Genomic DNA, 24,013 nt, shown 5'->3' with positions numbered 1-24,013 from the left:
TATTGTGCCTGAGCTGGGAAATTGAATCCATAAACTCATCCTTTTTTTTTTTTCCATCACTTGGTCCAGCAACATTAGAAGCAACCAGTCAGCCTCATTATAAATTTGTTAGATTTCCAAAATTGTTTGAAAGTATCATATACACAGTCACCCAGCTCCTTACTTCTTATAAGTGATTGATTAGGAGTATCCAATGCAGATACTTTACGTATCTCCATCATCAGATCATTCCATGGACTATCAGTGTTCTCAGGATATGGTGGATACAGAGTCTTTCACATCTTTAATTGGATTAGAGAGTTAATTACAGAAGGTCCAGAATCAATCCAGAAAACTCATCCTTAAAATTCTGTTCCTCTAGAACCACTCTCAGTACCAAAATATTTTTGTTAGGGTTCTCAAGAGAAAGAGAACCAGTAGCGTGTATCTAAGTGTGTGTGTGTATATATATATATATATACACACACACCTACACACAATACATATAGGAATTAGCTCATGTGATTATGGAGGCTGAGAAATCTAGATCCATGTGTGTTAATGGGACAGCTCCAGCCCAAGTCTGAGGCCAAAGGCAGGAGAAGAATGATGTTCCAGCTTGAAGACAGTATGACACACAGGGAAAAAAATACTTTCTCACTCAGGCTCTTTATTCTACTCAGCCTGTTGACGGATGGGATGAAGCTCCCTTACATTGAGGAGGGCAATTTGCTTCACTCAAGCTACTGATTCAAGTGTGTATTTCATCCAGAAACACTCTCACAAAAACATCCATATATAAGGTTTAATATCTGGGCACCCCAAATCCCAGTCAAGCTGACACATAAAATTAACGATTACTGTGACTGGGATTCAATCCCTGGCCCTGGAACTTCCATATGCCATGGAGTGGCCAAAAAAACAAAACAAACAAACAAAAAATCATCACACCTTCTCAGCACATCAAATCAGGAGGCTCATTATACCTCTTTGTCCCTTAGTGACAGTATTAACTTGGATCACTTGAATAAGGCAGAGGCTTCCAAGTTTCTCCACTGTAACATTACTACTTTCTACTTTGTATTTGGCAAGGTCCTGTGAGGAGATATTTGAGACTATGTAATTATTCTGTTGCTCATCACACTTTCACCTGCTAATTTTAGAGTCTATTAATGATTCTTTTTTTTTTTTTCTGGCAATGCCATGGCATATGGAAGTTTCAGGGCCAGAAATTGAATCCAAGTCATAGTTAGGCCTATGCCACAGCTGCAGCAACCCAGGATCCTTAACCCACTGCACTGGGCTGGGGATCAAATCCACACCTCCAGAGCGACCTGAATCGCTGCAGTCAGATCCTTAACCTGCTGCACCACAGTGGGAACTTCCTATTAATGATTCTTGACTGAAATCATTACTGTAGTTTTACCAAATGATGACTTATTTTGCCATTATTCCTTCTACACTTATTAATTGGAGTTTTCTTCCACTTATTTATTCGATTATATCAGTATGGACTCATGAATCATATATGTGTATATATATATACACACACATACACACTTTTAAAATATATATACTAGGTAGTAATTCATTACTTTCATTATTTTGTTTCTTATCTCGTCTTAGATTTGGTTATTAGGAGGCCCTTTTAAAATCATACTTAAATAGCTTTTTTATATGAATTCTCATGTTCAGATATGTAAAATTAACATAAAATTTCTCTATAGTGCAGCATTATGGAGTTCTTTGCATAGAAATCTAAGAACTAGTTATTCTTAAAAATCTGGTGAAGTATTCTACACCAGATAATGGGAACTTAATAATCACCCAGATCACAACAAAACTGAACAACTACAGAAACCACAGTGACCCCTCCCCACCACCAAAAAGTTATTTCAATCTTCCAGATCAATAACAATTCGTGGGAATTGTGTTGAAATGTTAGTAAGACATTCTCACCAGCTAGAGATGCTATTGCAATTAAAATGTGAAGAAACATGAAAACACTGACATTTTAAAGAGACCTCTATGAACTTGATTTTATGACTAACATATAGCATTTAGTTCTCTTGTACTTTTTTGTAACTGGTTCATTTTTATCATAAAATCTTTATAGCTGAAAGAGGCTTAATACATCATCTATATTCATTTGTTTCATTGACTGCAAGTCACGTAAAGCAATTCTAGCTATCTCATTCTAAAATGAATTGATTGAAAAGATATGGGTTAACTCACAGAACTGGAGGAGACAACTAAGGAATCTGGCTCAAAAAATGCAGGTGTCAGGGGGGCTTCAGGAATCCATAAAGAGGAACTAATTGAGTAGAACACCTTCCTGAAGATGTTCATTGTGTGATTCCATTCCAGGTCCAGCAAGTAATGTACTTTTATCGACAGTCCCCAAAAGACTGAGTCTGCTTGGGGAGGGGCAGCATCTTGGTTTGGGTTCCTCCAGAGCCTGATTCTGAGATAAGGATTCAAGAGCAAGCAAACTTCATTTGGGAGCTGACCCCTGGGAAGTTTATTCAAGAGTGGAGGAGAAAGTTAGGGAAGGGAAAGAAGCCAATAAAAGATGTTATCAAAGCAGTTCCCATGCTGGGCGACTGGGGTTGACTCTCACAGGGAGATGATTTAGAACACACATCAGAGTTATCTCAACTGAGAAGGGAGGAAGCTAGAATATTTGCTAACCATCTCTCTACATGATTGGTTGAGGGCTTCTGTAGCATCAACTCTTGGGTACTTCTGGCTTGTCCTGTGTATGTATCGAGCATGTTATTACAGCTGGACAGAAGTTCGCAGGCAAGGAGTCACTGGAATTTGAAGTGAGCAGCCTTCTGTGAGCAGAAGCAAGTGCTGAGACAACACAGTCAGGGAATGGATATGACTGATATGGTGGTTTCCTTGAACAAAATTGGATGTGATTACTAGAAGAAAGTGACTAAAGTCTGGGCAGGAGAAAATGGTAGGTATTCCTTTCCTCATTAATGCACCCCTCTCATTTTATGGAAATGGTCATCTGCAGGTCCAGTTGCTATATATGTTGTATCAACTACGATGCTTTCAGATACAAGTAGGAGCACAGCAAAATATAAATGGCTCAAAGAACAGAAATTGTCTCTGGCATGATAGGCTACATTATGCTGTGGTAACAACCTCCAGCAGTGGCTTAACACAATAGAAGTTTATTTCTTATGCATGCCAAGTCGGCTGAGGCAGGCCTTTGGCCACAGCAGGTGTTTTTTAGGCATTGACTTATTGCAGGCTACTTGGATCTTTGGCACCTCCCTAAATGTACATGCTCTCATGATTACCACTGCAGGGAAGAGGGACAGGGAGTCAGTCACTGGACATCAAACATAACACTTCTGGTTACACGTCATTTCAAGTCATAGAGCCATGCTTTGGTGGTGGAGAACTGTTGTGCCCTTGTGTTTCTACAAGTAGAGAAGAATAAGACATTTGCAATCTGAGTTAATAGGTACCCCCAAGGGTTTATTTTTCCCTCCAGTAGAAAATCTAGGAGTTCCCATCATGGTTCAGCGGTAATGAACCCACTGGGTATCCATGAGGATGCTGGTTCCATCCCTGGCCTTGCTCAGTGGATTAAGGATCCTGGCATTGCCGTGAGCTGTGGTGTAGTTTGCAGACACAGCTCAGATCTGGTGTTGCTGTGGCTGTGGCACAGGCTGATGGCTATAGCTCTGACTTGACCCCTAGCCCGGGAACTTCTATATGCTGCAGGCTGGCCCTAAAAAAGCAAAAAAAAAAAAAAAAAAAAAAGCAAAAAAAAGAAAAGAAAAGAAAATCTAGAGGTAGTCCCAAGGTTGTTTCAGTGGCTCAGCCATTATCAAAAACTCAGGTGGTTGCTGTCTTTCCAATCTGACATCCCTAATTTATCAGGGACATCTTTTTGTCCCAAGATGACTAGAGGGGCTCCAGATGTCACATCCTCTTCAAAAAGCAGGAAGAGGATGTTGGTGTCTCCTTGCCTCTTTTATCAAGTGGAGCGGGGCGGGGGGCCCTCTCTCAATTCCTCTCCCCTTCCAACCAGGGGAGAAAATCTTTCTTCACAACAGGCTTCCCATTATACTGCACCAGTCAGAACTGGCTCACGTAGCCACCTCTAGCTGCAACGAGCATGACGAAGTGAGCATCTGACATTTTCAGCCTCTCTCATGAGAAACAGTCTCTGCCAGTGTAGAAAAAGGGGTAGGGGGTGGTTGTTGGGTTCAACATCAACAGAATAAGGCACAAGGCAAAAAGATTCTCAATGTCCAAGAATGGCAGTATCAAATATTTGCCCCAGAACACCACCCTGTTGATATACAACGTCCTGAATTCCCACTGTGTAGGACTCAGAATAATAGTTACTGATGGCAGAGTCGTATTCAATCACAACCTCCTATTCCTGAGAAAATTGAGTATTTCCTGAGATCCAATATCAAGCCACCTCCTGGGAACAAGACTGTTTGGCAGATCAGATGAGAAATAATGGCTCTTGCTTGATAATTCAAAGCAATTTAAAATAAGCTTCTATGATACAGAGTTTTTTGGAACTCATAATCAAAATAGTAGACTACAAATGAGTAGGAAACCAAGGCTTGATTGTGAAAATTTTCCATTCTGAAAGCAAATCACAACTTGGCCTATTTTTCAAAGAACCAACTCTCTAACTCTAGGCAGGTAAATGAACAACACCAAATGACCTGTTACTCTGTACTTTAGAATCATACACATCACCTGGGATTTAATTGCAGTTAAAAAATGGAAGAGGTGGCAGCAGAGACTCCTATTTCAAAGGAAGTTGTCTGTTAACTTCCAGTTACTTTGCTTATGATAGCAAAAGAAAAAAGTTTGCAATGCCATTAAAAGCTAAAACTTAATGATTATAATAAGCTGGGAAGGAGTGAAATTCACCAAGTCTAAAACAAATGGAGCTGGACTGAGGGGGAAAAAAATCTTATTTAGTCTTTTATTTTGGAAACAATGACAGACTAAAACACTAGGAAGATACTTTATATCCCCTCTATCAGCCTCAGTGGAGAAAGAGTCTACCCCCAGCAAAAAAGAGACACTTGCTTCTTTAAGAAAGTCAGGAGAATTCTTCCCCAATCCCTGCTTCTAGATTATTTCAGAGATCTCAGCCCTGTCCACACAGAAGTGTGAAAGCTACACTTTCCAGGACGCAGTGCACCACTGGGACTTCTTGGGATAAGCCCTGTGAGAAGGCTGGGTACAAAGAACCGTGGTGCCAGTGTATTGCTGGGATTGGAGAATTCCTCATGTTCCTCTGCTCTGGGTATCATAAGCAGGATGGGGTCTAAGACAACATATTTGTAAGGTCAACTGGACTTTGGGGGACTCACCTTATGGGAGAATCCTCTTTTCCGGCCTCAGTACATTTACTAACCCTAACCTCATTTCAGAGAGAAAACATTTGTGAGCATTGCTTGCTATATGTGTGTAATACATGATACGTAACATTGACAGAATACCTACTATGTGCCATCTGCCATTTTAAACACTTTATGTGGATCAATAAGTAATCCTCACAACAACCCCATGAAGTAGGTGCTATTATTATTTATTTTTGTTTTACATATAAAGAAAATGAAGCATAGGGAGGTAAATGGCTTGCTCAACTTTTCAGTTAATAAGTTGAGTTGGGGTTTGAACATAAAGACTAGATCCCAGTTCCATGCTCTTAGTTACATTTCTGTGCTTGTCCTTGAAATATATGTGAGTGACAGAGAAGTTGTTTGTATTGGTGTGTGTATTTGTATAGGAATAAACAAATATATACAAACATATGTATGTTTGTCAACCAATGGAGATGATGACAAAGTCAGAGATTAATAAGTTAGTACTAGTATATTGCAAGGCAGGGTGGGGATGTATTATAGGTAAAATCTGTCTTTCAAGCCTGGGGCCCAAAACACAGAGAAAATAGGGGAGGAGCCCTTGGAGGAGGGACAGATGGAGAAAGATGGACACTCGCACTGGGTAAATATTGCCACTGGTGGCGAGGCTCCTGGCCATACCTGTGTTTACCCAGTTACTGGCATTACAATCCTAAGCAAGCTACCTCAAGAAAAAATAACTTTCATAGGCCATTTGTTACTCAGAATTTGATGAGGGGCTTCACTACTTGTCATCTGCAAAGAAGTTTAGGGATCCTGCTCCATCTTGTTGTATTAGCCGTGTGTTCTCTTTCCTTCAGAGCCTGCCTGACCAGAAGATAGGTAATAGGATTTCTCCTACCTTCCCCTTGGCCCCTTTATGGTCTTTTGAGGTAAATGGGTCATGGATGACAGAAAGAGAGACAAATAAACACTCTTTCAAATGTGCATACCTTTATGTTTGTTTTCAGGTCTTAAGTAACTGTTGATAGTAACAGCAATAGGAAGATTTAAGCTCATAGGTTTTAAAACTCTGGAAGGAAAGAAACTGGTTACATAAAATTTCCATACTTTTCAAAGGAAAAAGTGTAGCAGAGAAAGTACAAGTTATCATACAAAATGAAAGCATGAAAGAATAACATCAAAGAAAAGTGAGATTGCAGAAATGAGTCTGAAGTAGTTCAGTGTAAATGGAAGTGACTCTGAGACTGGATTCAAGTCTAAGAGTGATGTGTACATGAGCTGTCTAAAACAAAATGACTTAAAAGACTGAAAAATAAAGAAAAGATATATGTATCCCAGGCAAGGAGTTTCCGTTGTGGCGCAGAGGAAATGAATCCGACTAGTACCCACGAAGTTGCAGGTTCGATCTCTGGCCTTGCTCAGTGGGTTAAGGATATGGTGCTGCTGTGAGCTGTGTTGTAGGTCACAGATGTGGCTCGGATCTAACATTGCTGTGACTACAGCATATGCCAGCAGCTGTAGTTCTGATTTGACCCCTGGCCTGGGAACCTCCATATGCCACAGGTGTGGCCCTAAAAAAAAAACAAAAGTATCCCAGGCAAATAATGATTAAGTTTATGTTCTCTCTCTTTATCTGTTTCAGCTGATTATAGGGCACCCCTAAGAAAACTCCAAAGATGCCCTAAGTGATGCTAGAGTGAGGGGTTGTAAGCTGGGGTTTGTGAACTTGGATGGAAAAAATTTGCATCTTTGTTTTCACTAAACTCTAAAATAAATTTAATATTGCTTTCAATCATTGTAGGCAACAAACCTTAGTACTCAGTAGTAATTTTGAATCCTTCGGAATTTAGATGCATACCACCACCCCTTTCTCCTAAGCCAGGAGTATTCAGGAGTGAGACAGATAGAAAAACAGAACAAAACAAATAAACAAACCAAACAAGCAAAAACCCTTCTTCATAGCAACAACGATCAGGTAGAAAATAAAAGGGAAAAAGTGATTCAATTCCAAATCACCACTGAAAATATAAAATGCTATTCAACCAGTCCTCTATAAAAAAGCGGAAATGTTTCATTGAAGGACATAGAGGACTTGATTAGAATGACTGAGCTGCTGAAAGAAAGACCCAATTTTGTGAGATTGTCCGTCTTCCTTCCTATAATGAAAATCCAAAATATAGTGTAATCCCATACAACATGAGATTAAAAAACAAAACAAATGGAGTTCCTTGGTGGTCTAGCAGTTCAGGATTTGGTGTTGTCACTGCTGTGGCTTGGGTTCAATCCCTAGCCTGGGAACTTCCCATGTCATGGGTGTGGCTAAAAAAAAAAATCAATAGAAAAACAGAAATTGAATAATGACCTTAAGAAAGAATCTATGTATAGGAGTTTTTTTTGTTTGTTTTGTTTTTTTTTTTTGTTTTTTTAAAGTGATGAAAGTGGTTAAATCTGTGTTGAAAGTATGACTTATTTAATAAATCTAAGTCAAACTGGCCACCTGTCCAAAGGAACAGGTAGCAGTCTACTCTACATTTTAAATCTAAATAAATTCCAGATGGATTAAAGTCATACATATAAAAAGCAAAACCATAAAATTTGCAGAACAAAATATAGGCGAATATTTATATGGACTCAAGGTAGAAATCAGTACTCAGACAGACACCAAAGAGAGAAACAGTAAGGTATAATAAATAGATTGGATGACACTAAAGTGGGAATCTTCAGGACATTAAAAAAACTTAAAAATATAAAGATGAATGATAAAGTGAGAGAAAAGATAAGGTATTAGTAACGTTTATGAAGAGACAGGGGATTAAAATCTTTGACATATACAGGGCTCTTACATGCCAATGAGAATAAGCTGAGATCCCCAAATGAGTAACTTGTAAGGAAAACAGGCATTCAATTAGCAATACATTTTTCAACTTGTAATCAAAGAAATTAAAAAAAAAATCAATGAGTTACCCTTTTCCATACTATACTGACAAAGAGGGTCTTTTTTTTAAAGCACTGGGATGCAGGTTCAATCCTGCCTGACTTAATGGGTTAAGGATCCAATCCAGCAACTGCAGCTCAGATAAGACCTGGCCAGAGAACTCCATATGCTGCAGGGCGGCCAAAAAAGAAAAAAAAAGATGTGTATGAAAATATATTTTTTAAAAAGATCATAGCTATTATTGGGGAAAAAGATTTTCATTTAATGCTGGTATAAAATTATACTTTGTGGAGAGCAATTTTAAAAATTGGTCCAAAATTATTCATGATAAAACATATTCAGATCACTTAGTTAAGAAAAAGTCATTTATAACCCGATTAAACAGCAAGAACATTTTTATACATGAATTTTATATTCAATTATATGTAATTGAAAATAGAATATTTTATAATTAATGCAAATTACTCTTTAATGAGAAAGGAAAACAATAGGTAGTAGTTCTTTCTGTAATTATAAACTGCTATTATTTCATGTCTCCTCCTTATGAAAATTTTATATATCGCTGAATTTCCACTGGAGTGTTACTGATTTAAATCCTGTACATAAACTTATTTGCAGACCATCGTCTAAGATGTATAAGGGAAGCTGACCTACTGCAGTCTTATGAATACTTTCTATCCTTATTCCATTAAGCATTTGCCAAAAGAAAAAAAAGGAGAAAAGATATATTCCATACTCTATGTAGTATACAGTTTTTATAAATAATATTGTTTAGATATTTTAAAGGTTGGTAAATGAATTGGAACATATCTTCAACGGTATGTGCATTACAGTGTGGTATAAATTATATGCAGTTGTGGAGATTATCCCTTTTTTTTGCAGTTTGAAAGAGTATGACTCCTAAGTCTGTTCCATTCCGTTTCTCTTGTGTTAGTGTTTCCCCCTCATGCCTCTGTTAAGAATGAAGTTCTAGGTCAAGATAACCTAAATGTTTTGGGGATTCTCTGTTCTGTTCTATTATCTCACCTTCAAGATAAAGGAATGAGAGCAGGCATTAAGTTAGCTTTTGTGCAGCATACTGCTTAGAGATAGCAGATTAAATCTGTATGAAGTAGTAACTGCTGACTGCAAGTGTGTATTTGTCCCGGTATTGCTAATTATTAGTTTACTAAGAATTATGTAAACTGACATTCCAGAGAGAAATAAACCACCATTTCTATGCCTTAGAAGGAAGAAAGTCAATGAAGAAGTAAGCTGTTTTTCATGTGGCAGTTCCAGGGAATATGGCTTTTGATGGTTAATTTTGTGTTTTACCTTGACTAGGCCATGGGATGACCAGATATCTGGTTAAACATAATATCTGGGTGTGCCTATGAGAGTGTTTTTGGAATAGATTCACAATGAATTGCACTGAGTAAATCACATGGCCTTTCCCAGTGTGGGTGTGTATCATTCAACTGCCTGAAGGCCTGAATAGAACAATAAAGTAGAGGAAGGTTTAATTTGCTCTCTGCCTCACTTCTTGAGCTAGAACATCGATCTTCTCTTGCACTTGGAACTCCTAGTTCACAGGTCTTCAGCCTCGAACTGGAATCTACCCTATCAGCCCTCCCAGTATCTGGTCTTCAAACTACACCACTGGTTTTCCTGGGTGTAGCTTGCAGATGGCAGATCATGGGAATTCTAAGTTCCATAATCATGTGAGCCAATATCTGAATAAAAAATCTTCTAAATGTATCTCCTATTGGTTATGTTCCTTTGGAGAACTCTGACAAATACATGGACCAGTGAGAAACAATCCTCAATTTCTAGTAACTGACTTGAAGAAAACCACTGGAAGAGGACAGAACCCAAACTAAACTGCTCATTTAGAAAACACTCCAACATCTGATTTCACTTTCTAATTCCAAGTCAGAAACCGAAGTGGATGGCTAAAAAAAAAAAAAAAAAGAAAAGAAACCCAAGTTGGAACCCATCCATTTGAGCCTTTTGGAGGTATCTTTTTTACTGCTAACCTTTCCATCTGAAATTGTGTCTACCCACCAAGTCACAACTCTAATGACTAAATAGCTTATACAGCTTCTATTTTTTTATTTTTTGTTTTGTTTTTTCTTTTTTTTTTAACAAATTATAGTTCACTTACAATATTGCATCAATTTCTTCTCATAGTGTAGATCATAGTGACCCAGTCATATATTTTTTTTCTCATACTATCTTCTATCATGTTCTCCCGAGAAATGAATATAGTTCCTTGTGCCATACAGTAGGATCTCATTGTTTATTCATCCTAAATGTAATAGTTTGCATTTACCAACCTCAAACTCCCAGTCCATGCTACTCTCTTCACCCTCCCCCTTGGCAACCACAAGTCTGTTTTCTATGTCTGTGAGTCTGTTTCTGTTTTGTAGATAGGTTCATTTGTGCTGTATTTTAGATTCCACATATAAACGATATCATATGGGCTTATATAGCTTTTCAGTACTGATGTATCATCCATAATTATCCAGAAAAAACTGACATGCAAATTAGTTTACAAATCCCAAACTATGGGGATGCTAATAATTGTGTCCATTGGGTTAACCCAGGCAAAGAAGGAGATGCTGGCAGGGCTGGTGAACCCCAGAGGTAGAAACATAAGGGATAGAAGTAGGACTTGCCCTTTAGGGAGCTGGACTGTCAGTTTTTCAGACTCATACCTAACATGCCAGGCACAGTTGAGTCCAAAAGGGTCAACCACCTTTATTTACCTCCCTCAAATGTTCAGACTGAATAATATTTAACAGTAGATGAATAGGCTGGGAGATCACCCAGGACACATTTTTGAAAATAGATACTAAGCCCTATAAAGTTAGTGTAGAAGGATATTAGCCATCTGTATTCCATTGTGACATTGGACATTGATAAGCTGTCTCAGTTATTAAGTATGACACATTGTTCTGGATATTCTCCCTCCTTTCCACACCCTCCCCCGACCATAGAATTGACCTAATTCAAGTACCTGAGGCTCAGATGACCTCACCCTTCCTGGAAATTTTGAGTCACTAAACGTTTTAGGGCCTTCACCTAATATCAGAGGAGAATAAGCTCTTGTTGCCTCTCAGCATTGCATCTTTTCATTGAGTTTTTATTTGAGGGAAACTCCAGAATTCTTTTTGGGTTTATATGGGAAAATAAAGAATATTTAGACCTTTATGAAAAGATGGTATCATTCTAAGACAGGAGGTTTTTAAGGGAAAAATGGAATTTAGGTTTTCTCAAATCATGAAAGCTAAAAGCAAAAGTGATTTTCGTTTCTGAAATAGACTGAGCCTGGGAGGCAGGTGTGATTCTGAAATTTCAAATCTGTGTAAAACCAATATGCCTTCTAAGATCCTTATTTCCTGTCTGACTTATTTTGCCTTATGGTGCCATTTGTTCAAAGGACAGTGTATTAAAGGTATAACTTTTAAAGAAATCTCCTGAGTTAAATATGTGAATAATAATTTCTTGGTCTTGCTTGACTATGGAAGCAAGTAGTAACTGCTCAGACAATGCAAAACATAAGATTAGCAAGTGGACAACTCATTTTCTATGTGATTTTCTTCACTCTGGCAACTTTTTCAGCATATATCAATTCATTAGAGTAATGAAGTTCAAAAATATTTTCATAATTATGCACAATATTATGAACAAAATTAATTGAAAATACCAAGAGCATTTTTTTAACTCTATCTCATCTTTTTTTTTTTTTTGGTAGGGGAATTGAGTTTTTGTTTTTGTTGTAATTAAAGAATTGTTGATTTACAATGTTGTGCCAATTATGGCTGTACAGTAATATTTTTAAAAATATATTTTCCATCATGTCCTGTCCCAGGAGATTGGATATAGCTCCCTGTGCTATACAGTAGGACCTTATTATCTATCCATTCTGAATGTAGTAGTTTGCATCTATTAACACCAAACTCTCAGTCCATTCCACTCCCTTCCCCCTCGGCAAACACAAGTCTATTCTCCATATCCGTGAGTCTGTTTACCATTCTGTAGATAGGTTCATTTGTGCCATAATATTTTAGGTTTCACATATAAGTGGTACTATATGGTATTTGTCTTTCTCTTTCTGATTTACTTCATTTAGTATGATAATCCCTAGTCCATCCATGTTGTTGCAAATGCCATTATTTCATTATTTTTATGGCTGAATAGTATTCCATTGTGTATATGTACCACATCTTATTCCATTCATCTGTCAATGGACATTTAGGTTGTTTCCATGTCTTGGCTATTGTGAACAGTGCTGCAGCGAACATAGGGTTGCATGTATCTTTTTCGAAGAAAGTTTTGTCTGGATATATGCCCAGGAGTGGAATTTCTGGATCATGTGGTAGCTCTATATTTGGTTTCCTGAGGTGCCTCCATACTGTTTTCCACAGTGGTTGTACCAATTTACATTCCAAGCAACAGTGCAAGAGGTTTTCCTTTTCTCTACATCCTCTCCAGCATTTGTTATTTGTAGTCTTATTAATGATAGCCATTCTGACAGGTGTGATGTGGTACCTCATTGTAGTTTTGATTTGCATTTCTCTAATAATCACTGATGTTGAACATTTTTTCATGTGCCTGTTGACCATCCCTATGTCTTCTATGGAGAAATGTGTCTATTTAGGTCTTCTGCCCATTTTTCAATTAGGTGGTCTTTTTTTTTTTTGCTGTTGAGTTGTATGAGCTGTGTATATATTTTGGAGATTGAGCCCTTTTCGGTTATATCCTTTGCAACTATTTTCCCACATTCCATAGGCTGTCTTTATTTTTTTTTGATGGTTTCCTTTCTATGCAAAAGCATCTAAGTTTGATTAGGTCCCACTGGTTTATTTTTGTTTTTATTTCTATTGCCTTGGGAGACTGCCCTAAGAAACCTTTCGCATGGTTGATGTCAGAGAATGTTTTGCCTATGTTCTCCCAGGAGTTACATGGTGTCTTGTCTTATGTTTAAGTCTTTAAGCCATGTTGAGTTTATTTTTGTGCATGGTGTGAGGGTGTGTTGTGTGTTTTACTCTTCATTGATTTACATGCAGCTGTCCAATTTTCCCAGCACCACTTGCGAAGAGACTTTTTCCCATTTTATATTCTTGACTCCCTTGTCAAAGATTAATTTACCATAAGTGTCTGGGTTTATTTCTAATCTCTCTATTCTGTTCCATTGGTCCATATGTCAGTTTTTGTACCAGTATCACACTGTCTTGATTACTGTAGCTTTGTGGTATTGTCTGAAGCCTGGCAGAGTTATGACTCCTATTTGTTTTTTCCCCCCTCAGGATTGCTTTTGTGGTTCCATATAAATTTTTGGATTGCTTGTTTTAGTTCTGTGAAAAATGTCATGGGTAATTTGATAGGGGTTGCATTAAATCTATAGATGGCTTGGGTAGTATGGCCATTTTAACTTATTTATCTGATCTGGGAGCATGGAATAGCTTTCCATTTCTTTGAATCCTCTTTAACTTCCTAGATTAATGTTTTATAGTTCTCAGCATATAAGTATTTCACCTCCTTGGTCAGGTTTATCCCTAGATATTTAATTTTTGGGGTGTGATTTTATTTTATTTTATTTTATTAATTTACTTATTTATTTTGCTTTTTAAGGCCATACTTGCAGCATAGAGAAGTTCCCAGGCTAGGGGTCAAACCAGAGCTGCAGCTGCCAGCCTATGCTACAACCATAGCAATGCCAAATCCTAGCATCTTCTGCCACTTGTGTTCCAGCCCACGACAACACTGGATCCTTAACCCACTGAGTGTGGCCAGGGACTGAACTCTCGTCCTCATGTATACTAGTTAGGTATGTTACTGCTGGGCCACAATAGGAACTCTTGGGGGGATTTTAAAAGATATTGTTTTCTTTTTTTTTTTCCATTTTTTTATTACTCAAATGAATTTATCACATCTGTAGTTGTATAATGATGATAACAATCTGATTTCACAGGATTTCCATCCCACAGCCCAAGCACATCTCCCACCCCCCAAACTGTCTTCTCCAGAGACCATAAGTTTTTCAATGTCTGTGAGTCAGCATCTGTCTGCAAAGAAGTTCTGTCTGTCCTTTTTTCAGATTCCACATGTCAGTGAAAGCATTGGATGTTGGTGTCTCATTGTATGGCTGACTTCACTTAGCATGATAGTTTCTAGGTCCATCCATGTTGCTAAAAATGCTGGTATTTCATTCTTTTTGATAGCTGAGTAATATTCCATTGTGTATATGTACCACCTCTTCTGGATCTACTCCTCTGTCGATGGACATTTAGGTTGTTTCCATGTCTTGGCTATTGCAAATAGTGCTGCAATGAACATTGGAGTACATGTGTCTTCGCGAGTCATGGTTTTCTCTGGGTAGATGCCCAGGAGTGGGATTGCTAGATCAAATGGTAGTTCTATGTTTAGTTTTCTGAGGAATCTCCATACTGCTTTCCACAGTGGTTATACCAATTTACAATCCCACCAACAGTGTACTAGGGTTCCTTTTTCTCCACACCCTCTCCAGCACTTCTTGTTTGTAGACTTTTGGATGATGGCCATTCTGGCTGGTGTAGGGAGGTACCTCATCATGGTTTTGATTTGCATTTCTCAAATAATGAGTGATGTTGAACATCTTTTCATGTGTTTCTCGGCCATCTCTATGTCTTCTTTGGAGAATTGTCTGTTTAGATCTTCTGCCCATTTTTGGATGGGGTTGTTTGTTTTTTTGGTATGGAGCTGCAGAAGTTGTTTATAAATTTTGGAGATTAATCCCTTGTCAGTTGATTCATTGGCAAAGATTTTCTCCCATTCGGTGGGTTGTCTTTTTGTGTTGTTTAGGGATTCCTTTGCTGTGCAGAAACTTTGAAGTTTGATTAGGTCCCATTTGTTTATTTTTGTTTTTACTGTCATTACTCTAAAAGGTAGATCTGAAAAAATGTTGCTGTCGTTTATGTCAGAGAGGCTTTGGCCTATGTTTTCCTCTAGGAGTTTGATAGTGTCTGGGCTTATATCTAGGTCTTTAATCCATTTTGAGTTTATTTTTGTGTATGGTGTTAGGGAGTGTTCTAATTTCATTCTTTTCCATGTGGCTGTCCAATTTTCCCAGAACCACTTATTGAAGAAGCTGTCCTTTCTCCATTGTATAGTCTTGCTTCCTTTGTCATAGATTAGTTGGCTGTAAGTGCATGGGTTTAATTCTGGGCTTTCTATCCTGTTCCACTGATCTATATGTCTGTCTTTGTGCCAGTACCATGCGGTTTTGATGACTGTTGCTTTGTAGTATAGTCTGAAGTCCGGGAGCCTGATTCCTCCAGCTCCATTTTTCTTTTTCAGGATGTCTTTGGCTAGTCTGGGTCTTTTTTGCTTCCAAAGAAACTTTAAAATATTTTCTTCAAGTTCTGTAAAAAATGTCCTTGGTAATTTGATAGGGATTTCATTGAATCTGTAGATTGCCTTGGGTAGTATAGTCTTTTGATAATATTAACTCTTCCAATCCACGAGCATGGTATATCTTTCCATATATTTGTGTCATCTTTGATTTCTTTCATCAGTGTCTTGTAGTTTTCAGAGTATAGGTCTTTTGTTTCTTTAGGTAGGTTTACTCCTAGGTATTTTATTCTTTTTGATGTGATGGTGAATGGGATTGCTTCCCTAATTTCTCTTTCTGATTTTTCATTGTTAATATATAGAAATGCTGTCAATTTCTGTGTATTGATTTTGTATCCTGTGACTTTGCCAAATTCATGGATGAGCTGTAACAGTTTTCTGGTAGAGTCTTTAGGATTCTCTAGGTATAATATCATGTCATCTGCAAATAGTGATAGTTTTACTTCTTCCTTTCCAATTTTGATTCTTTTTATTTCTTTTACTTCTCTGATTGCTGTGGCTAGGACTTCCAGAACTATGTTGAAGAGTAGTGGCGAGAGCGGACATCCTTGTCTTGTTCCTGATCTCAGCAGGAATTCTTTCAGCTTTTCACCATTGAGAATGATGTTGGCTCTGGGTTTGTCATATATGGCCTTTATTATGCTGACGTAGGTTCCCTCTATGCCCACTTTCTGAAGGGTTTTTATCAGAAATGGGTGTTGGATTTTGTCAAAGGCTTTTTCAGCATCTATTGAGAGGATCATATGGTTTTTATTCTTCAGTTTGTTAATGTGGTGTATCACACTGATGGATTTGCAGACATTGAAGAACCCTTGCATCCCTGGGATAAATTCCACTTGATCATGATATACAATCCTTTTAATGTAATGTTGGATGCGGTTTGCTAGTATTTTGTTGAGGATTTTTGCATCTATATTCATCAGTGAAATTGGCCTGTAGTTTTTTTTTTTTTTTTGTGGAGTCTTTGTCTGATTTTGGTATCAGGGTGATGGTGGCCTCATAGAATGAGTTTGGGAGTATCCCTTCCTCTGCAATTTTTTGAAGTAGTTTCAAAAGGAGAGGTGTTAGCTCTTCTCTAAATGTTTGATAGAATTCGCCTGTGAAGCCATCTGGTCCTGGACTTTTGTTTGTTGGAAGTTTTTTAATCACAGTTTCAATTTCAGTTCTTGTGATTGGTCCATTCATCTTTTCTATCTCATCTTGGTTTAGTCTAGGAAGATTTTACTTTTCTAAGAATTTGTCCATTTCTTCTACGTTTTCCGTTTTATTGGCATATAGTTGCATATAGTAGTCTCTTGTGGTCCTTTGTATTTCTGTGATGTCTGTTGTTACTTCTCCTTTTTCATTTCTAATTTTATTGATTTGAGTCCTCTCTCTTTTTTTCTTGATAAGTCTGGCTAGGGGTTTATCAATTTTGTTGATCTTTTCAAAGAACCAGCTTTTTGTTTCATTGATCTTTTCTATGGTTTTCTTTGTTTCTATTTCATTGATTTCTGCTCTGATCTTTATGATTTCTTTCCTTCTACTAACTTTAGGTCTTGTCTGTTCTTCTCTCTCTAGCTGCTTTAGATGTAAAGTTAGCTTTTTTATTTGAGCTTTTTCTTGTTTCCTGAGGTGGGCTTGTATTGCTATAAACTTTCCCTTAGAACGGCTTTTGCTGTATCCCATAGGTTTTGGAGTGTTGTATCTTTGTTGTCATTTGCTTCTAGGAATTTTTAAATTTCCTCTTTGATTTCTTCAGTGATCCATTGGTTGTTTAGCAGCATGTTTTTGAGTCTCCACGTGTTTGTGTTTTTTGCAGTTTTTTTCTTGTTGTTGATTTCCAGTTGTATAGCATTGTGGTCGGAAAAGATGCTTGATGTGATTTCAATTTTCTTACCAAGGTTGGACTTGTAGCCCAGGATATGATCAGTCTTAGAGAATGTTCCATGTGCACTTGAGAAGAATGTGTATTCTGTTGCTTTTCGATGGGATGTCCTATAAATATATATTAAGTCCATCTGGTTTAATGCTTCGTTCAGGGCCTGTGTTTCCTTATTGATTTTCTGTCTGGTTGATCTGTCCATTGCTGTAAGTGGGGTGTTAAAGTCCCCCACTATGATTGTGTTATTGTCGACTTCTCCTTTTAAGGTTGTTAGCAGTTGCCTTATATATTGTGGTAAACCTGTGTTGCGTGTGTAGATATTTAAAATTGTTATATCTTCTTCTTGGATTGATCCTTTGATCATTATGTAATGTCTTTCTTTGTCCCTTAAAATTTTCTTCATTTTAAAGTCTATTTTGTCTGATATGAGTATTGCTACTCCAGCTTTCTTTTGATCCCTGTTTGCATGAAATATTTTTTTCCATCCTCTCACTTTCAATTTGTATGTGTCCCTAGAAGTGAAGTGGGCCTCTTGAAGACAGCATATATATTGGTCTTGTTTTTGTATCCATTCAGCCAGTCTATGTCTTTTGGCTGTTTAGTCCATTAACATTTAAGGTAATTATTGATATGTATGTTCTTATTGCCGTTTTATTAATACTTTGGATTTGTTTTTGCTGCTCTTTTTCCTTTCCTTCTTCTCTTGTTCTTTTCTGCCTATAGAAGTTCCTTTAGTATTTTTTGTAAGGCTGGTTTAGTGTTGCTGAATTCTCTCAGCTTTTGCTTATCTGTGAAGGTTTTGATTTCTCCTTCAAATCTGAATGAGAGCCTTGCTGGGTAGAGTAATCTTGGTTGGAGGTTTTTTTTTCCTTTCATCACATTAATTATATCATGCCACTCCCTTCTGGCCTGTAGTGTTTCTGCTGAAAAATCTGCCAATAGCCTTATCAGGGTTCCCTTTTATGTTATTTGTTTCTTTTCCCTAGCTGCTTTCAAGATTTTCTCTTTGTCTTTAATTTTGGTCAGTTTGATTAGTATGTGTCTCGGGGTGTTCCTCCTTGGGTTTATTTTATATGGTACTCGTTGTGCTTACTGGATTTGAGTGAGTGATTCCTTCCCCATGTTAGGGAAGTTTTTGGCTATTATCTCTTGGAATATTTTTTCTGTCCCCTTCTCTCTCTCTTCTCCTTCTGGCACCCCTATAATACGGATGTTGGTGTGTTTAACATTGTCTCAGAGTTCTCTGAGACTCTCTTCATTTGTTTTCAATCTTTTTTCTCTTTTCTGTTCTGCATCCATAATTTCCACTAATTTGTCCTCCACCTCACTTATTCGTTGTTCTGTCTCCTGTATTCTGCTGTTAGCTGCTTCTAGTGGATTTTTTATTTCAGTTATTGTATTTTGCATCTCTTCTTGTTTAAGTTTGATATCTTGTATTGCTTTGCTCAGTGTTTCCTGTAAGTTATCCATCTTTGCCTCCTGTTTATTTCCAATGTCTCGCATCATCTTCAGCAACAACAGTCTAAAGTCTTTTTCCTGGAGGCTGAGACTCTCCTCATGGCTTAGCTGTTTTTCTGGGGTTTTCCCTTTCTCCCTCATCTGAGTTAAGGTTCTCTGTCTTTTCATTTTTATAGGTTTTTGGTGTGGTGACCTTTTTACAAATACTAGAGTTGTAGCCTCTCTTACTTCTGGTATCTGCCGCCCCTTGTGGCTGAAGTCAGTATGGGGGCTTGCTGTAGGCTTCCTGATGGGAGGGGCTGATGCCTGCCCCCTGGTAGGAGGAGCCGATTCTAATCCCTCTGGTGGGTGGGGCTTAGTCTCTGGATGGGATTAGAGGCATCTGTGTGCCTGAGGGGTCTTCAGATAGCCTGTTTACTGAGGGGTGGCGTGTGATCCCACCTGGATTGTTGTTTGCCCTGGGGCTTCTCAGCAGCTGGCTGACAGGTGGGGTCAGATTTTCCCAAAATGGCCACCTCCAGGAAAAGGCACTGCTGCTGAATATTCCTGAGAGCTTTGCTTTCAATGTCCTTTCCTCACAACAAGCCACGTTCACCTCTGTTTTCCCAGGATGTCCTCCAAGAACTGTGGTCGGGTTTGACCCAGATTCCCTTGGAGACTTTGCTTTGCCCTGGGACTCAGTGCACGTCAAAGTCTGTGTGTGCCTTTTAAGAATGGGGTCTCCATTTCCCCTAGTCCCGTGGAGCTCTTGCGCACAAGCCCCACTGGCGTTCAATGCCGGATGCTCTGGGGCTTTTTCTCCCTGTGCCAGATCCCCACACGTGAGAGTTTGATGTGTGGCTCAGAACTCTCCCTCCTGTAGGTGAGTCTCTGTGAACCAGTTAGTTTCCAGTCTGTGGAGCTTCCCACCCAGGAGGTATGGGGTTGTTTATATCGTGAAATTGCCCCTCCTACCTCTTGATGTGGCCTCCTCTTTGTCTTCTGGAGTAGGATATCTTTTTGAAGGTTTCTGGTCCATTTGGGTGAAGAGTGCTCAGTCTTTAGTTGTGAATTTTGTTGTTTTTAGGAGAGAAGTTGAGCTCCATTCCTTCTATTCTGCCGTCTTAATCCCGTCCCTCAAAAGATATTGTTTTCTTTATATTCCTTTTCTAATATTTCATTGTTAGTGTACAGAAATTCAACCTATTTCTGAATGTTAATCTTGTAGCCTGCTACTTTGCTGAATTTGTTGATCAGTTCAAGTAGTTTTTTGTGGAGTCCTTAGGTTTTTCTATATGTAGTATTGTGTCATCCGTATATAGTGACAATTTTATTTCTCTTCCAATTTGGATATCTTTTCTTTCTTTTTCTGTTTTTCTTTTTTCTTTTTGTCCTATTGCTGCAGCTAGGATTTCTAATACTATGTTGAGTAAAAGTGGTAAGAATGGGCATCCTTGTCTTGTTCCAGATTTCAGTGGGAAGGCTTTCAGCTTTTCTTTGTTGAATATTATATTGGCTATAGGGTTGTCATAAATCGCTTTTATAATGTTGAGATATGTTTCCTCTATACAAATTTTGGTCAGAGTTTTTTTTTTTTTTTATTAAATCATGACTGGATGTTGAATTTTGTCAAATGCTTTTTCTACATCCGTTGAGATGATCATGTCATTTGGGACTTTTCTTTTGTTAATGTGGTGTATTTCATTGGTTGATTTGTGTATGTTGAACCATCCTTATGAACTTGGGATGAATCCCACTTGATCATGGCATATGATATTTTTTTACATGTTGTTGGATTCAGTTTGCTAAAATTTTGTTGAAAAATTTTGCATCTGTATTCATCAAAAGTATTGGGTATAATTTTCTTTTCTTTTTTTTTTTTTTTGGTCTTTTTGCCTTTTCTAGGGCTGCTCTCTGCAGCATATGGAGGTTCCCAGGCTAGGGGTCCAATTGGAGCTGTAGCCGCCAACCTACACCAGAGCCACAGCAATGCCAGATCCGAGCCAAGTCTGTGACCTACAACCACAGCTCACGGCAACACTGGATCCTTAACCCACTGAGCACGGCCAGGGATCAAATCCGAGATCTCATGTTTCCTAGTCAGATTCGTTCACCACTGCACCACCATGGGAACTCCATAATTTTCTTTTATGATAGTATCTTTATCAGGTTTTGGTATTAGAATGATGATGGGTTCACAGACTGTCTTTGGGAGTGTTTCATCTTCTTACTAAGAGCATTTTAAAAACAGCTCATTTAAAAGTTGAATTTTGGAGTTCCCATTCTGGCTCAGCAGCAACAAATCTGACTAGCATCCATAAGGATGCAGGTTCAATCCCTGGCCTTGCTCAGTGGGTTAAGGATCTGGCATTGCTGTGAGCTGTGGTGTAGGTTACAGGCACAGCTCGGATCCCACATTGCTATGGCTGTGGTATAGGTAATTAGCTACAGCTCCCATTCGACCCCTAGCCTGGGATCCTCCATATGCTCTAGGTGCAGCACTAAAAAAGCACGACAAATAAAAAATAAAAATAAGTAAGTAAATAAGTAAATAAATAAAAGTTGAACTTTATGACACCAGAAAGAGTTCACATTACATATAGACACTTGGAATAAAAAACATGTTTATCGATTCTATATAATTGAAGAAATCTATGAATCAAAGGATGGGAATAGTTTTTTGATTGTTGATTGAGCAACAGTATAAGAACTTGACAGAGTTCCTTTCTGCCACTAGAGTCTCTCTTGTACCAGGGTGATCCTTTATTCCATGGATCCTTGAACAGTCTATGAATGGGCACTGTTGTGGGTTGAATTATATGACCCCCCTCCTCCCCAAAAAGAGATATAGGGTCTTTATACAAGTCATCAAATTAAAATAAGGTAATTAAGGTGAGTCCTAGTCCAATATGACTGGTGTCCTTACAAAAAGAGGAAATTTGGACCCAGAGATAGATATACATGGAGGAGAAGCAATGTGAAAAGACATAGGGAGAAGGTGGCCATCTATAAGAACAGGAGAGAGGCCTGGAACAGATCTTTCCCTTCCAGCTCAGAAGGAACAAACCCTGCTGATACCTTGATTTCGGATTTCTAGTCTCCAGAACTGCGAGATAACACATTTTTCTTTTTAAAGCCACCTAGTTTGTGGAACTTTGTCATGGCAGCCCTAGCGAACTAATACAGGTGGTTAGTGTAAAGATTGTGTATAAAATGTTGCATGTTTTTTAGTGGAAGGACATACTTCTCCTTTCCCCTTCTCTTTCTAGTATAGGACATAAAAAGTGCTAGAATCTTTAATGTAACAGTGAACAAATGGGTAAAAAGGGATCAGTATACCCCGCTGCAGATTCTGAATGCCTTAGACTGTTGGGAAAGGAGTCACTCTTCTCAGTTTTATGTTGGAGAAGTGGTTTTATCAGAGATTTCCAACTGAGGAAGATAAGATAAGCTATGGAGAGATGCCAACACACTGCAGAATTTCTGTCAGGCAAGGCTCCTCACCACTGCTGCCATAAGAATGGGATGGGCAAAATCCTCAATGAGAAGCCTCAAGAGCTTTGCATAGTAGAGGAAGAGGAAAGTGAGCCCTGCATCAGGGAAGGTTACCTGGCTTTTCCAGGACCAGAAGACTCTGCTTTGGGAATGTTGTGTCATATGAAGTCATTAAGTGTGCCATAGATGGACTGTGGGAGCGTTTGGAAATAGTGCCTTCTAGAACCTGGGTGATGCAGGTGATTCGAGCCACTTGAGAAGGAAAGAAGCACAGGGGGTGCCTGGGCAGTTCTTCTGCCTCTGATGTTGGGGAATGGGGTGACAAAATGAGACCAATGTGTCTGCTGCCTTCAAGGAAAATATTTTCCCCAAAGGCAGCTCATCTAGAAAAGATTTAATTAGCAAATCCCTATAATTGATTCACACTGACTTTTTTTCTTTGTTGAGAGCTAGACATCTGAATCCTTGATGATATGTTGGTGACAATGGATTGTTTATCCACTTTTTTTCCCGAGGCACATATCACACAGATTCAAAAAAAAATCTTAGCAATTTAAAGATTTCTCTCTTGAGTCCATTCTGATCAAATAAGAAATCTTGAGAGCTGTTTACTACAAAAAGTGTTTCAATTGTTTGGGGTTAAAAAGCCAAGGTCTTGTCCATTGTCATCTACAGAGGTATCAACAATCCAGGATACTCAATAGATGGGTACTTAAGAGTATTTGAACTCAACATTTAATCTAATAAAAGGTCAGCTAGGATGCCATCAAGTTTATAAAGTTTGTTTCAAGATTGAACCAAACCAGGGCTCAAAATGCTCTCCTATTCATCTGGGGGCCAGTGGAGAAAGGATCTGCTGTTTCTCAGGAGACTGACCTTATGTCCCTTGAGTAGGTTGCAAACTTCTACTACAAAAGTATTTATTCTCCCTAGTGATAGGGAGGGGTGTACTGTAGGAGGATGACACTTAAAAATGAGGACACAGGGCTCAGTAATTCCTCCTTTCAGATGTGTGGGGAGATTTCTACCATTCCTACACAGGGAAGAAGTTCACCCCTTGTAAAGAACTTCATCTGGAGCCAGCAGTGTCGAGATGGGACTGTAAATGTTGTCCTTAAAGCAGAGTGGCCTATGATGTGTATGAGTGGGACAGAGCTGTATGTAAGCTCTTGGTCCTGAGAGACTAGCTACACCTCTAGAGATTGAATGATGCAGGCAAGTATGTATGGAGAAACCTCAGTACCTTTTCACCCACAAGTGGGGCTGGGGAGGGATACTCACCTTTGTGAGGACTGAGAAGTTTTCGTGTAGTGGGGAATGGCAGGATGGGTCTCTTTTCTCTTTCTCCTGTTCTCATTGGAAAAATACATAAGAACACATTGAAGATGCCTGCAGGATTTCTGAGCATTGAAAGTGCTCCCCAGGAAGCTATAGCATCCTCAGTGAAAATAGCTGTGAATGCCTCTTTCCCTCTATTCCTTTTCTTCTCTCTCTCTCAAGATGCCTTACCCAAGAACAGTCCAAATGGCATTTGGTGAGGTGAAAGGATAATTACCTGCACAT

The sequence above is a fragment of the Phacochoerus africanus genome, chromosome 1 (genome assembly GCF_016906955.1).
Source record: "Phacochoerus africanus isolate WHEZ1 chromosome 1, ROS_Pafr_v1, whole genome shotgun sequence".
In the NCBI taxonomy this organism is placed as follows: domain Eukaryota; kingdom Metazoa; phylum Chordata; class Mammalia; order Artiodactyla; family Suidae; genus Phacochoerus; species Phacochoerus africanus.
Note: the sequence above shows the minus strand (reverse complement) of the source record.